Below are 14269 nucleotides of genomic sequence, written 5' to 3'. Positions count from 1 at the left end.
TTGTACACACGAATACACGATTCGTATTCATACCTACATTCAACCAATTAGTCACATACATTCGCTATTTTGAGATTATTATTATACAATAGTTTCGTCTAAAACATATAAATAATTTCGTAGACTAAAGAACACATACTACATAACTATTGGGAGCATAGTTTTTTTTACACATAAATAATTGAATTTCATGCTCAACTGGCAGAACAACATTTCCGGTAAAAACAGTGTTAAGCTAAGAAAAACCTAATACGTTTTATCCATGCACTTTGATTTATTGGGATTAAAAATAACATTCACCTTAAACTCTTATATATTTATTTAAAATAAGTATAATAGGTACTAAGTAGTGGACGTGATACACGATTCCAAATGTTATTATTTTCAACTTGGCATAATATATTTTTGTTTTCTAAATTAATAATGTAACAATACATTAATTTTCTTTAAATTACTAAACAAATTCAAAACGTAACAATATTGTATACATTTAGGTGCATTAGTAAATCACATACTCTATACACCATTACCAACTAAAATGAATGAAAATTAAAAACTACAGCCACCAAAGTAAAATATACTATATCCATTAAATGTTCAGAGAACATATAATATACAGTAGTCGCCGCTTATTGGTCCATTCGCCTTTTAGACCAAAACGGCTCATTATTTGCTCATATACTAACAAATAGTAAAAAATTCGTATATTTAACTCACACACTTGTTAATAGGGTCATTTGAAAATTAGATAAATAAAGAAAATATGTACATACTATGTGGTAAAATACAGTCAAAACGGCCAAAAGCGAATGAAGCTGGTGATAGTGACGACGAGGAACCTGATGAGAAACCACCATCAACCAAACAAATGATAGAAGAGCTTTAAATTTTACCTAGAGAGATTCAGCAGAGGCGATTTTGACGTAATCGAGCAAAATAAATCCTACAAAAATATTATTATGAAGTCGGCCGAAGAAGGGAAAATCCAGTCAACCCGCCTAGATCGATTTTTATCAAAAAATTCATTAGATCTTACATACCTACATATTATTATTTTATTTTTAATTGCGTATAGCTAGATTTTTATTTTTACACATACCTCGAATCTCAATACATACTTTTATTTATTTATTTAGCATACAATACGGGCGTGAGCCCAATTCCATATAATATTAATATAACAATTACAATAAAGTGATAACAGTAAAATATAGAGATACATAAATACTTGGTTAGGTTATGAAATAGAAAAGGGGTCTGAATTAGCAATAGATATACAGCGTCGAAGTGGTTCATTTCAATTTTAAAATTTTTTTTGGGTCATTCGCCTTATTGACTCATTCGGTTTATGGACTCAAATGAGCAGGTTCCAAAGTGAGTCCAATAAGCGGCGACCACTGTATATAATATTCAACTAAGAACTAATATATTGATGATAATATGATACAACTCAAACACATTCAATATTTCCAAATTTCCAATATATAAAATATTAGTGTATAAAAATATTTTATACATCAAGTTATAATAAAATGTTTGACTGATTACCAAGATTAGTATATTCTATATTTAGTTTGATTTAAGTTAATTGGTAGGAATTTTAAGTAGGATTGTGAATTTAGAGTATTTTAATTGTTTTTGTATGCAATGTTTTTAGGGAGCCTAATGTTTAGTAATACTCTATATGGATTGTATAAGAAGTTTATAAATTCAATCGGTTTAAGTGAGATTTATTAGTACTTTTAATATTTTCCTAGAATGAATCTAGTTGTATTAAAGCGAGTATTATAATACTTTATAAAGTCTAGTTCCGTTAAGTTGTTCAAACACGTTAGATATTTATCGAATGTATTATTTAGCTGAATCAGATTTTAGTTGGCCACGACAAGAAGCAAAGAAATATAAGGTTTTAAATTTATACACAATTTAAGTTTAAAAAATAATAATAATAATAATACAAATAAGTTATAGTTTTGGACCTTTTGGTATCCTTTATATAAAAATCGTGATCCTTAAATTGTAATTCATTAATTGATAAGGTATGTTTTCCTAAAGTTCAGCAAAATAATATAACTTTATATTATAGATTTTGTTAAATCAAGTTTCACATAAATTTCATTATTTTATATCGGTATTGTTTTTTGCTTTAGTTAAGAGAATACTATAAAAAATTCAAAAATCACAACATCCATAAAGATGAACTTTCTATACACTCAATAACTCGATAAAACTGCCAGAACACAACTTCTACTACAGACAAAACGATAACAGATAAAACCAACTTATATCAAAAATACTGCTCAGATAAGATTCTTGTAAATATATCATTTATAATTTTAAATACACCCCTAACTAATTGAACAGGTTTTTAGTTTCCTAGCTATTAAAAAATTAGTGATGACACAAGCGACAGCCATAATCGTCAATTGTTTAGAATTTTATGTAAGTAATAGAAACAAAAATTAGAGATTTCGATATTGTCAATTGATGTAAATATAAGCATACATCACATTTAAATAGTAATGTTGTAAAACAAAAAAAAACTAGGAAAAACTAAAAAATGATATAACAGTGATACGTATATTTTTATTTCTGCTATTGTATAGTAAGTATGTATATACCTATCATAAGAAACGTTAAATTTAAAGAAGTAATCAAGAACGAGAACAATACATATCCGGAAATAACAAATTCGGTATTCTATGGAAAAAACTATATTTATTACGCCATGTCTAGGTAATCATTCCGAAAGAATGTTTTTATTCTAAGAACAATGGCTTATAAATCATTGTTGTAATTCAAGAAAGAAAGCACAATAAATAATAATTAACGATACATCAAAAAGATGAATAATCAGTAGTATTTATTTTCACTCAGAGGTCTTCTAGATGTAGTTATCATGATCAATATAAATCACTGTCAGATCTTTCAGAAAATCATGATTTTGTTCAAAAATACCGACTTCAATAGCAATTTTAACTTAAATGGTAACTAATATAGCTTACAAAAATCATATATAGTTATATACAATATATATAATAATACAATATACCATATATATATACATTATACAATATAAATACTATTAATATTTAATATACTACATGAACATTGAATGGAGACTAAAAATAATAAACAATGTGTAGTAATGTAATATAAACATAATATGAACTATATGTCCCTACTTCTATCAAAAGAGTGCCGAGTACTTAACAATATTAAGAATTAGTTAAGACGTTAAAACTTAATTTAATATTCATATTAAACGAGTGGGTAGATATTTTAGAAACATTCTCTATAGGTATATAAATATAGGTAATAGTATTTATCCAAAATTCTAAAACAGTAACTCTAACTCTTAACTACACGCGCTGATGTACTTAATACATAGGCGGATTGGCCTACCGGGCAACCGGGCATTTCCCGGTGGACCCCCTTTCGTATTTCGGTAATGGGGCCCTTTAATATATTAATAACTCGCTGATGATTAATTTACCTTGTTCTATTTTGGTTTATATTTATCTTCAGTTAGTCTCCTAACCCAACCTTTCCTAAACTATTAGTTATTAATCCATTTAAGTCATCATTTGATGTCTGTAGCAGCAAATACGAAATGGTGAACAAAATACTCTGCCATATTTTTACTTTTAACAATTATTATGATACAACATTTTTTTCTTTCATATATTATAATAATTAAATTTAAAACAAAATTAAGTATTATTTTGTTCTTTTATATGTAAATTAAGTCAAATATATATACGATACGACATTGATTTCTGTAGACCAAATGGCGTATAAAATATACCACGCGTGTAATAATTGAAAAAAATTGCGCGTGTAATATTATTGGATATAATAAACAAAAACATTTCAAAACATTATCCAAACAACTAAAAAAGCAAGAATTAAATAAAAATATGTTGATAATATGAAATATTTTAAATTTAGATTATGATTGACGGTTATAAAAATAAACATAGCATTTATCAATCATATTAACCACGGATATTTCCAAGCATATAATATTTGCGCATGACAATTTTATAATTGTTATTATTATTCCATATTTCTAAAATTATTATAAATATGTGACCTGTTTTGTCTTGGCTATATTAATTCAATGCAAAAAAAAAAGAATAACAAAAAAAATTAACTAACAACCATATAAATTCGATAACAATGACCGATTCTAAGCATAGTAAAAACGCAACACATAATAATAATATTGTGGACATACCTAAGACCACAGATTATAATAATGCATATTATAGTAAACCTAGATTTACGAAATTTTCATTGTAAAAAATACAATAATAATAGCTAATTATGAAATATAAAATATTTAAATCTATTATCAAAACAATTACAAATAAGATATATAATTATATGTATATATGCTAGGGGCATAGGTAATATTTAAATAGTTTTGTTTAACCACAGTAATATTACCACCAACATTTTATTTATTTGGAGCAGGAGAAAGGTAACGAATAACGATTGGTATAAGTATTCAGTGTTTTACTTTTTAGTTTTTTTTATGAGTAGATATTTTTATTTTTGAAAAACTCTTTAAATGACAGGTCTGAACTGTAAAAGATCATTAAGTTTTAAGACTTAGATATATCATCGTCGAAAAGAAATTTAACAACGTAATTCAAACAAATCAAAATTTCAAATATCTAATGGTTCTAATTCTGATTCTAACCTATAAGTAATATGTATATTTTAATTATATGTTTTTATTAAAATAATAGTTACAGATATAAATATAGAGATTTAAATTCTATAATAATACTAGAACTTTATAAACGCGATAAACTTTATTAACTATAATTTAAATAATATTAGTTACTATGTTAATTTCATGATAAAATATCACCTATAACATAACGTACAACAATACGAGAAATATTTTCTAACTCGAAAAATATAAATTAATCATTTTCATTTTACCTAAGTACCTATAAAATACAGGTATATGACAACAATAACAAATGTTTGATAAATACAATTAAATTAATCTGATATTAAACATTAATTATATAATTAATTTTTGAACACAAACATTCACAAAAATAAAGTTTGAAAATATACTTTTACAGTCAAATTAGATCTTAATTTTGCATTTGTAATAGCACCTGATGTGCTGATACTGAGACATTTTAAAATAATAATAAATAAAAAAAAGATCTTGATTTAATTAAAAATATGTTAGATGACATAAAAAAATATCAACTTATCAATGTTATTAATAACCTAATTTGGAATTTAGAATCAATCATAGTAGAGTTTTGTTTAAACTACTTTAAACCTCATTTTCTGTACTGCCCTATTATGCTGCGATTCGTCCATAAAGACATATAGTCATAATCATACTGAACACTTGATTTTGTAAATGTGAATCTAAATATTGCATAACGGTTCTCTGAATCTGGTAGAAGAAGAAGCAGACAAAACTGGTTTCCTGCTATTTTTTTTTATCGTAAAACACTTCTATAACAGTATAATAAGTAATAACATTCTTAACAAAAAACAGGTTTTTTTTGTTATTTACGTATTATTAGTAACTAAATAAAAAGTTCAATAATTTGATCTGCATACGAGGCTTAGTAAAACTTTAAGTGCCAACAAAATATGATATATTGAAACTAAACTGACAAATTTTAACAACATATAATGTTATATCGAAAAAAACATGAAAACAAAATTTATATTTTTTAATACTTATACCAACGTGATTTGCAATAATATTCCAGTTTAAAGTAATAAAACTAAAATATAAAATTATATAATTATTCCATATCCAAAAATAATCCATAACTAATTTCTATGAATTGCATATTATAATAAATTTACATAAAACAAAAAAGTTTTCTCACAGACGTGACATACTCATAAATAATAGGCGCATTGGTAAAAATTATTATGTATTATTGTAATATAATTATCTTAAATATAGAGTATTGCAGAGTCATAAAATAAATTAAACAGTTATCAACGTAGTATTACGTATATTGAACACGTATATTTACAGACCTACAAATTATACAAAATTTCTAAGAAATTCAATGACGCAATTAAAGTATGAAACACAAACTCAAATTGAAATTTTATTATTGAGGTTAATGTCACATTACCGTTTTCTTCGCAACAGTATTTAAAACTCAATCGACAGAAGCTGATAAACATTTTGTGAAATTTTGCCAAGTGAAAACAAATACGTTTTAAGAATAATCATTACGATAGAATTGTAACACCATTTAAACGGTTGCCAAAATTAAATGTTGAGTTGAAATCGAATTGTGTGCTCCTCGTCATACACATGATTTTCTGGCATGTTCTTTTAATGTAAAATAGCAATATTATCTAGTGATGTGACTTTCACCAGTAAAATGTATTATTTACCCATTCCATCGTCCAAAATTATAATAATATCAGAAAAATATAGAATGTATAATGTATTTAATCACATTGACATTACATTATTTCGATTATTTCGATAACGGACATTATTTATTATAATGTCCGTTCAATCAAATGAAAACTCACACATTTTTCAAAAGACATTTTACATAAAATTACGAATTACAAAGAAAAAAATTATACATAATTAATAATAAACTGTTTATGATTTAATAACGTACCAATTGACAACAAAAATATATTTTATTATTTCTAGTGCATAGGTATAAGTACCTATAAAATAAATATCGAATTTAAAATGGATTAATGATTTTATAATTCACAATGATAAATTAATATAAAAGTACCCAATTTTTTAATTAGACACTAACTAAATGGCTTTTAAAAGATGTCAATGCATTATTTGTTTTTTCTCACTGACCCACGCATAATATACCAATTGTACGTCCTATATCATTATTTTTAATGTGAGAGTGAATTCATCTATTATCAAATTTTAAGTGAAGAACTGAAGAACATATTACCTATAAAAGGGACAGATTGCAAGTTAATTTACGATAATTTAATTTTTATGTAAGTTACGAGTGAGAAAATTATTACAGTTTAAAAATTTAAAAATTGTTAAAATTTTAACGTAGGGACACAGGTAATGTTCTTATCTTAATGTTTAATTATAGACAAATTCACTTTAATATTAAAACTTAAAAGTAAAAACTTAAGGTTGGATCTACCAAACATAAATTTGCTAAATAGCACGTGAATAAGAAAAAAAACAAATAGTTAGCAGACATTATCTTAATTGAATAAACCAAGTAAGTAAGATAAATAAATTATGTAAAAAGTAACATGCGTGTTTTTAGAAAAATTAAGAAACAAAATGGAATCAAAATCAAACATAAATAATTACGCTATTAAATAATTACGATATTTAAAAAATAATAATACGCAGCGTATACGTAATAGTTGAAACTTATAATTGATTGTCTGTATATTCAGGTGATACACACCTTTTATTTACAATTAATAATATAATATAATATATAATATATATTATAATATCTTATTATAGTCAAAAATGTCTTATTACGTGATATGTATATTGCAGTACATGTACCTTAAAAATAATTTCGCGTCCTACAGCTTCCCAATTGAAGAGGCCTAAAGAGTTCCGGGGTCTCGTAAATATATGGTATACTGTTATGGTATTCCAAACCGTTATTTTACTGTGAGCCAGCTTTTACTTTCATATTCTACACCACGTTGCACCAATAAGTTATTTAATAGAGTAGGTACCTATACTTGTTGTGACGGTTTCAGTTTTACTTTACGTATTTAATACAGGTACTATATATAGACACTATACTATACAGAACGTTCGTTATGTTCCTTTTTATACACCTGGAGGCTATCACGATTTACCGCGGAAATACTATGTGTGTGTAACACCCATTCAGTCTACAATATGCAATTTTATTACTTTGTGGTTTTTTAGAAAAACGTACAACTTATAGTATTAAATAAAATATTTAAACTAAATGAATTTCATTTTATTAGCTAAGAACACAAAATTATAAGAATTTTTTTATAAATCAAAAACAGTTTAATAACGACAGCCAAAATATCTGCAACTTTCAGTTAACCTAAACCAATTTTATAAGCTTTGAAAAACATTGAACTAAAAAATATAAAAATTTAGTGATAATAAATTACATTATACAGTAACCTATTGTGATAACTTTTATTGCCTAAAAAAATGTTTAACAATTATCATTAGATAGATACGTATACCTAACTAGCTATATATAAGCTCAAAACTCACTAATTAAAATTAGTTCATTCATTATTATAAATTAATATAATTAATTGTGTTTATAATTAATAACCATTTAGGAATATATGTAGAATGATTCTATATGTGCTATTATTTTTACATAACAATTTTTCTACAACTATCGTCATCAATATTTTAGAAATCATCGACCACCAGATATTAAAATATTGCCGTTCTTTGAGTGCATCAAATAATAATTTGACAATGTAATTTTAATATCTATATCGGGTAATCTATTTAACGTAAGCATGCATTACTTTTTAAAACATCAACATTTTTGAAAATATTTCTTTTACATAATTACAGGTAATTAAAAAACAACATTTTTAACTACATATTTTTATACTATATAGAATGAAAATATTACCACTGTAAATTCTCCACTCCACCGATCTAAGCTTAATATATTTTTTGTATTCTAAGTACCCCAAAAAAATATTCTGCTTACTGCTTATAGGTTAAATGCACTAAAAATGTATTTTTTTTTTTTACTATAGGAATGTTGTAAAAATGTTGAAAACATAATGTCTAATGAGTGCCTTGTGGTAAAATGGAACACTCCATAAAAATTACATTATCAAATTATTTAATTCGCTCAACAATATTTTGTTTGATAAAATATCTTATACTTATATGCACTAAAAAAATAATGGCAACAAATAATAATATAATATACAAGTAAGATAACAGGTTTACAGATGAGTTGATGACCCAATCTCCCAATAACCTTTAAGAACTATATTTATAACTTATAACTTATAAGATTGTTTTTATCATAGACATAAAATTCTGAAAAATTAACCTTTTTCAACAACATTATTATCGATTGACACATCATATACACCATACAAAATAGTATACACGATTATTTGAGCTTATAAAACTATATAGAATAAATCTAACCTATAGATATATCTACCTATAAATTAAATTTATATTTTTTTATATTTTAATACGTGCATATTATAAACTGTATGTCAAATGTGCATCCGACGAGGGACTAGCGGACTTATGCCCCCCTCCCCGCCCCAAATAAAAATAAAATAAATAGTTGACCATCAAACATTTTTCGGATTTCTATACAATAATTATAAACAAATACTAAAAATATAAGAAAACATTTTAGTTTAACCCATCAAACAAAAATCCCAGATACGCCCATGAACTACGCATAATAAGCTAATAATATTAGGTACCGTACCAAAAAAAATAGTGTTCATTTTTAGAATTTACATCAATATTTCTTAAGTAGAGTTTACGCTTTCAAGTCCATATAAGCATTAAGCACCCATAGTTAATATGTCACTTAATACATGGTATTATTAATAGTCAAACTTGGTTAACTCGAATTTTTTTAACTCAAAATATTTGATACTCCGAACTTTTTCCCAGTCCTTAGAATTTCCTATTATTGTATTATCTTTAGACAACTCAAATTCTCGAACTTTCTGTCCAGTCCCAGGCTTACTCTAACTTCGAGTTAATCAAGTCCGACTGTATATAATATGATATTTAAACAACCCATAATATATATTTTAAGTAACTGTATACTTTAAATGTCACAAAGCTCACGCCCATGGTGGTGGTTGATAAGGTTGTGGACTGTTTTCTGCTGTAACTGTACTTTGTACTGGTTGCCGCTGCGTACCGTGTCAATCGTGTAAGTTAAATAAAAATTATATAAGTGATAGGTATTTATTTTTTGTAAATATTTATGTACCAAAGTGCAGGTATATTACAACAGTTTAAAAATAAATTACGCGTGTCTAGTATGATGGATTGTCGCTTCTACAATGATAGGAAAAATATTTATAAATCCTCCAAAGCTATAAAACCTAAGAATAGCATTTTAAAACTCTTAGTTTATCCGAGAGTTCATCGATCAACATAGATAATCGCAACCAATACAAAAAATAAACTCTAACCAAAATAAAACTGAAGGAGCTTTCTACTTTCTACCACAAAATCGCCAAAAACATCTAAAACTAGGCCAAAATCACAAGGCTTTCCTAGAAGACCAACTAGACAACTTACAAACAAAGGTGATGTTTCTTCAAGTTAACCTATTTCTTTATTTTACTGTAAAAACTAAAAACCCTTCAATATATGCTAAGATAGTTCACTAGGTAATTGATTAATTTTTAAAATATTTTGAATAGTTTGTTACAATTACTATAATAGGTTGTAAGCTGTAACTATTTGCACACAATTATTTACTTTTTTTTTTAGTTGTTTACAACATTCTATAGCTTTTATTAGGTGATGTATATTTTAAATTCGCCTTTATTCAACATCAATAAAATATGTTTTTACACGCTAAGAAATAAGAACAAACAAATAAAATATACGTTGGAAATACTAGGAATATTAAATTATTAAATGCAAAGATCGTGTTTACGTAAGTTGTACTTCAGCACCCCTATTTTGTCTGCTTCTTATTTTGGTCTGTCATAAAATTGACAAATGCAAGTTAAAATATATTACGAAAAACAAAATGTAATAAACATTTTAAATATACATGATAAAAGCAGTTAGTAACAATTTTTTTCATTTCATTAAAATATGAAATACATAACTCTTCAACCCCATACATGCGCGATGAATTGTACATACATATAATATAGATAATTACTATGATGAAAAAAAATTGGCCAGTTTAAATGTTGGAAGCCCTATTAAAAAAAATTCAAATGGTACCACTATTAGCAATATTGTAATAAAAAAATATTACTTCCACAACAATCGCTGAATCTTAAGTTAAAGAATTAAGATTTAAGATCATTCAATTATTTAAATCATACATATTATATGATAAACGCACATTTATACATATAATATCTATATAAATTATAAAATACATAGGTGATAGGTATAATTTTAATGTTTAAATGCACGTTTTTTTTTTTTTTTTATTAAAACGAAATACCTATACCTTAGGCGACATAGGCCATTGAGTTACAAATTCACATTTTACTTTTTGAAAAAATTTAAATTGTTTACGTAAACTTTAGTAAAATTTAGTAGAAGTAGACTCATCATATTTTTCTTAATTTTATTATAAACAAGTCTAACAACTATCATACGATTATGAATCACATCCGATATTCGATGGGATTGAACGTGAATTTGACCTGAATTTTCTTATTTAGTAATACTGAATAATTACATAATTTATACCCAGTTAACCTTGTATGAAATTTCTTGAACACACCATGAGTGATAACAAAAAATATCAAACAATATAAAAATGCATTCTAATTGAAAAACTTTTAAATACGAGTAAAATATACTATTAATACGTCAAGATAAAAAAACTTAATTACAAAGTCAAAGTTAAAGTTTTATCCAGACTTTAAAATGCTTTCTAGTACATTTTAGTAATAGTAGTAGAATACAGCTAGTATACTGCAGGGTGTCCCACGAGGATTTACTCATTGCGATATCTCACGAAATAATGGAAATATCAAAATTCTGGTTTTATAATATGATTTACTGGGATAAGAACAACAATTATTTCATTTTTTAATTTATTTTAATGTTTTTGTAAAAAATGTAAAAATTATATTTTTTAATTAATTATTTCCAAAAATATTAAAGATAGCCATTTTGTAGAGTTTATTTTTCTGAAAATATTGACGTTTCAAAATTTTATTTGCATTAATTTCCTGATTTTTAATATTTTTTCTAGTTTTGAAGAAATAAAATATGATTATAATGTATATCTGTATATGACTATTAGGAACACGGAAGGTATTCGGCCGGCCGTATGAGAATGCGCGCGGCGCGGCGGGTCACATGTTTGATAACATTACGGTGTTAATTAATAATTAGCAATTTTTCTCGAAACTAAAAAAAATATTAAAAATCAGGAAATTAATGAAAATAAAATTTTGAAACATCAATATCTTCAGAAAAATAAACTCTACAAAATGGCTATCTTTAATTTTTATAGAAATAATTAAATAAAAAAATATATTTTTTAACTTTTTTACCAAAACATTAAAATCAATTAAAGTATGAAATAATTGTAGTTCTTATCCCTGTGAGTCTTATTACAAAATCAGAATTTCGATATCACCATTATTTCGGGAGATATTGCAATGGGTAAATCCCCACGGGACACTCTGTATAATAGTAAGTGTTAAACTTTACTACAATTTGTTTGAAATAGTTATGTGTATTTTTGGTACTTATAGGTTATCACAACTACCTTTTTTTACGCGTCATAATTTAAAACAAATAAATCAAAAACTATTAAAACTATTATGAAAACTAGAAATAAATTAGAAATTAGTAACTATTAACTAACTCGATGAGAAAAATGTTCAACCATGCAATTTAAAATGTCTATATGAATGGCTTTTGATGCCACGTAAATTCAACCAAATACCTGTATAGGTGTTGACAAATCGTACTTAGCTATGTTTCTTGTTGACCAATTAAAAGATCCCCACAAAGTTTCGAAAGCTTATAAGCGCTAATTGTAGGATCGACAAAATTGTTAGTGTGGTTAACGGTTAAATAGTTAAACCCAACATTCTATAGTTCACCTGTTTTTTAACTACGCCAACAGTTAGAATATAAATAGTTGTACCCTAGTTTATATTATCTTTTATTATTTTGTCTATATAAGTGTAGATAGGGTTGTCATGATAACCGATAACTACCATGTTTTTATAACTGCATAAACGCTAATATCAAATATTGAATGTGTTGAAAATTTTTGAAAATATAATATTTAACAATGAACTCAAGTCGTTATAATATATTAATTATATCTTAAATCTTTCTTATACCTATTATATTATACTAGCTGATCCCGTAATCTTCCTTGTAACACCAAAATTAGTGTTAAATTTGTAATTTAATACCTGGCGTAGTGATGTTCAAAACTTCACAAAACGAACTGCTGTTGATTTACCCCATCTTAATCTTCATTAAAGATTTTTAACACGGTCTAAAATAATATTAAATCATAGGGACTATTTTTCTCAGATTTTTAGATCTATACCTATCAGGCCCGTATACGAGGGGGAGGATTTAGGGGCTCACCCCCCCCCCCACGAAAATTGATCCTGGATACGTACTTGATACCTATAGATGAAGAGATTTTTAAAAATGATGCCTAATAACAAATAGCCAATTTCTTATTCTTCATACTCACTACTACATTTTTTAACCAATAGCTACCCTATAATATAAACAAAAATATATTATTATTATTATTATTTCTATTATTTCTATGAATCATGGTTTTTATCGAGGTTTTTATGATAGTTCTTTTTTTTTTTTATCTGTTTTGCGAAATAATACAACGTAAATTAAAAATTGTTAAAAATTAATTAAATTAATTAATTAAACTCATGCATTAACTGAATTATCATAAGAACACGGATAATTCTGTTCTTTGCACAAGTTTCATAATAGGTCGATTCCTTCTATTTTTAATCTAAAAGTGATCTGTTGAGCGTACGTTTAGTTTGATACGCACTTGTAAAACGGATACGACAAATATCCATGTATAGCGTTTTCTTAATATTAGGAAAACATTATAAACTTAACATTGATTGTTTAAAAAAATAAATCACCAATGCAGTTTATCAGATACAAACTACAGCGTAACATATTTGGAAATTTTGGTTGAAAAACAATATTTCAAGGTGTTTTGTGTATAATGCTGAGATGGTACTCCAAAGAATAGTACGTGTTTTTGATCTATTCGATCAGATAGAAATAATTATTTTCACCGCAAATTATTTATTAATTTATAATTATCATACGCAACATATTATATATGTTAGCAAAGTCACGACTATCAGAATTCAAAAAACGCTTTTACTATTCTTACTGGATATTTAACATCGATTAGTCGGAATTCTGATACTTGCGAATTACACGAATGATTCTGGTGACAATAAGAAAAACTTATGACTAAAAACCGGTATGACTTTAACGAGTGTATATTTCACTCTGTCGCCGTAATAATTGACCCACGAACAGCGTACACATATT

General features: G+C 25.9%; 1 protein-coding gene across 1 annotated transcript in view; it reads right to left on the bottom strand.

The window, feature by feature from the left end:
• Invadolysin (leishmanolysin-like peptidase, invadolysin) overlaps positions 1–14269 on the bottom strand; it is a 78571-nt gene that overhangs the window by 63912 nt on the left and 390 nt on the right. The window lies entirely within an intron of this gene.

This window comes from Diuraphis noxia, unplaced genomic scaffold (assembly GCF_037042655.1).
Source record: "Diuraphis noxia isolate RWA-SAM2 unplaced genomic scaffold, SU_Dnox_SAM2 contig0004, whole genome shotgun sequence".
Taxonomy (NCBI): Eukaryota; Metazoa; Arthropoda; class Insecta; order Hemiptera; family Aphididae; genus Diuraphis; species Diuraphis noxia.
This window is presented reverse-complemented; position numbering and strand designations above follow the sequence as displayed.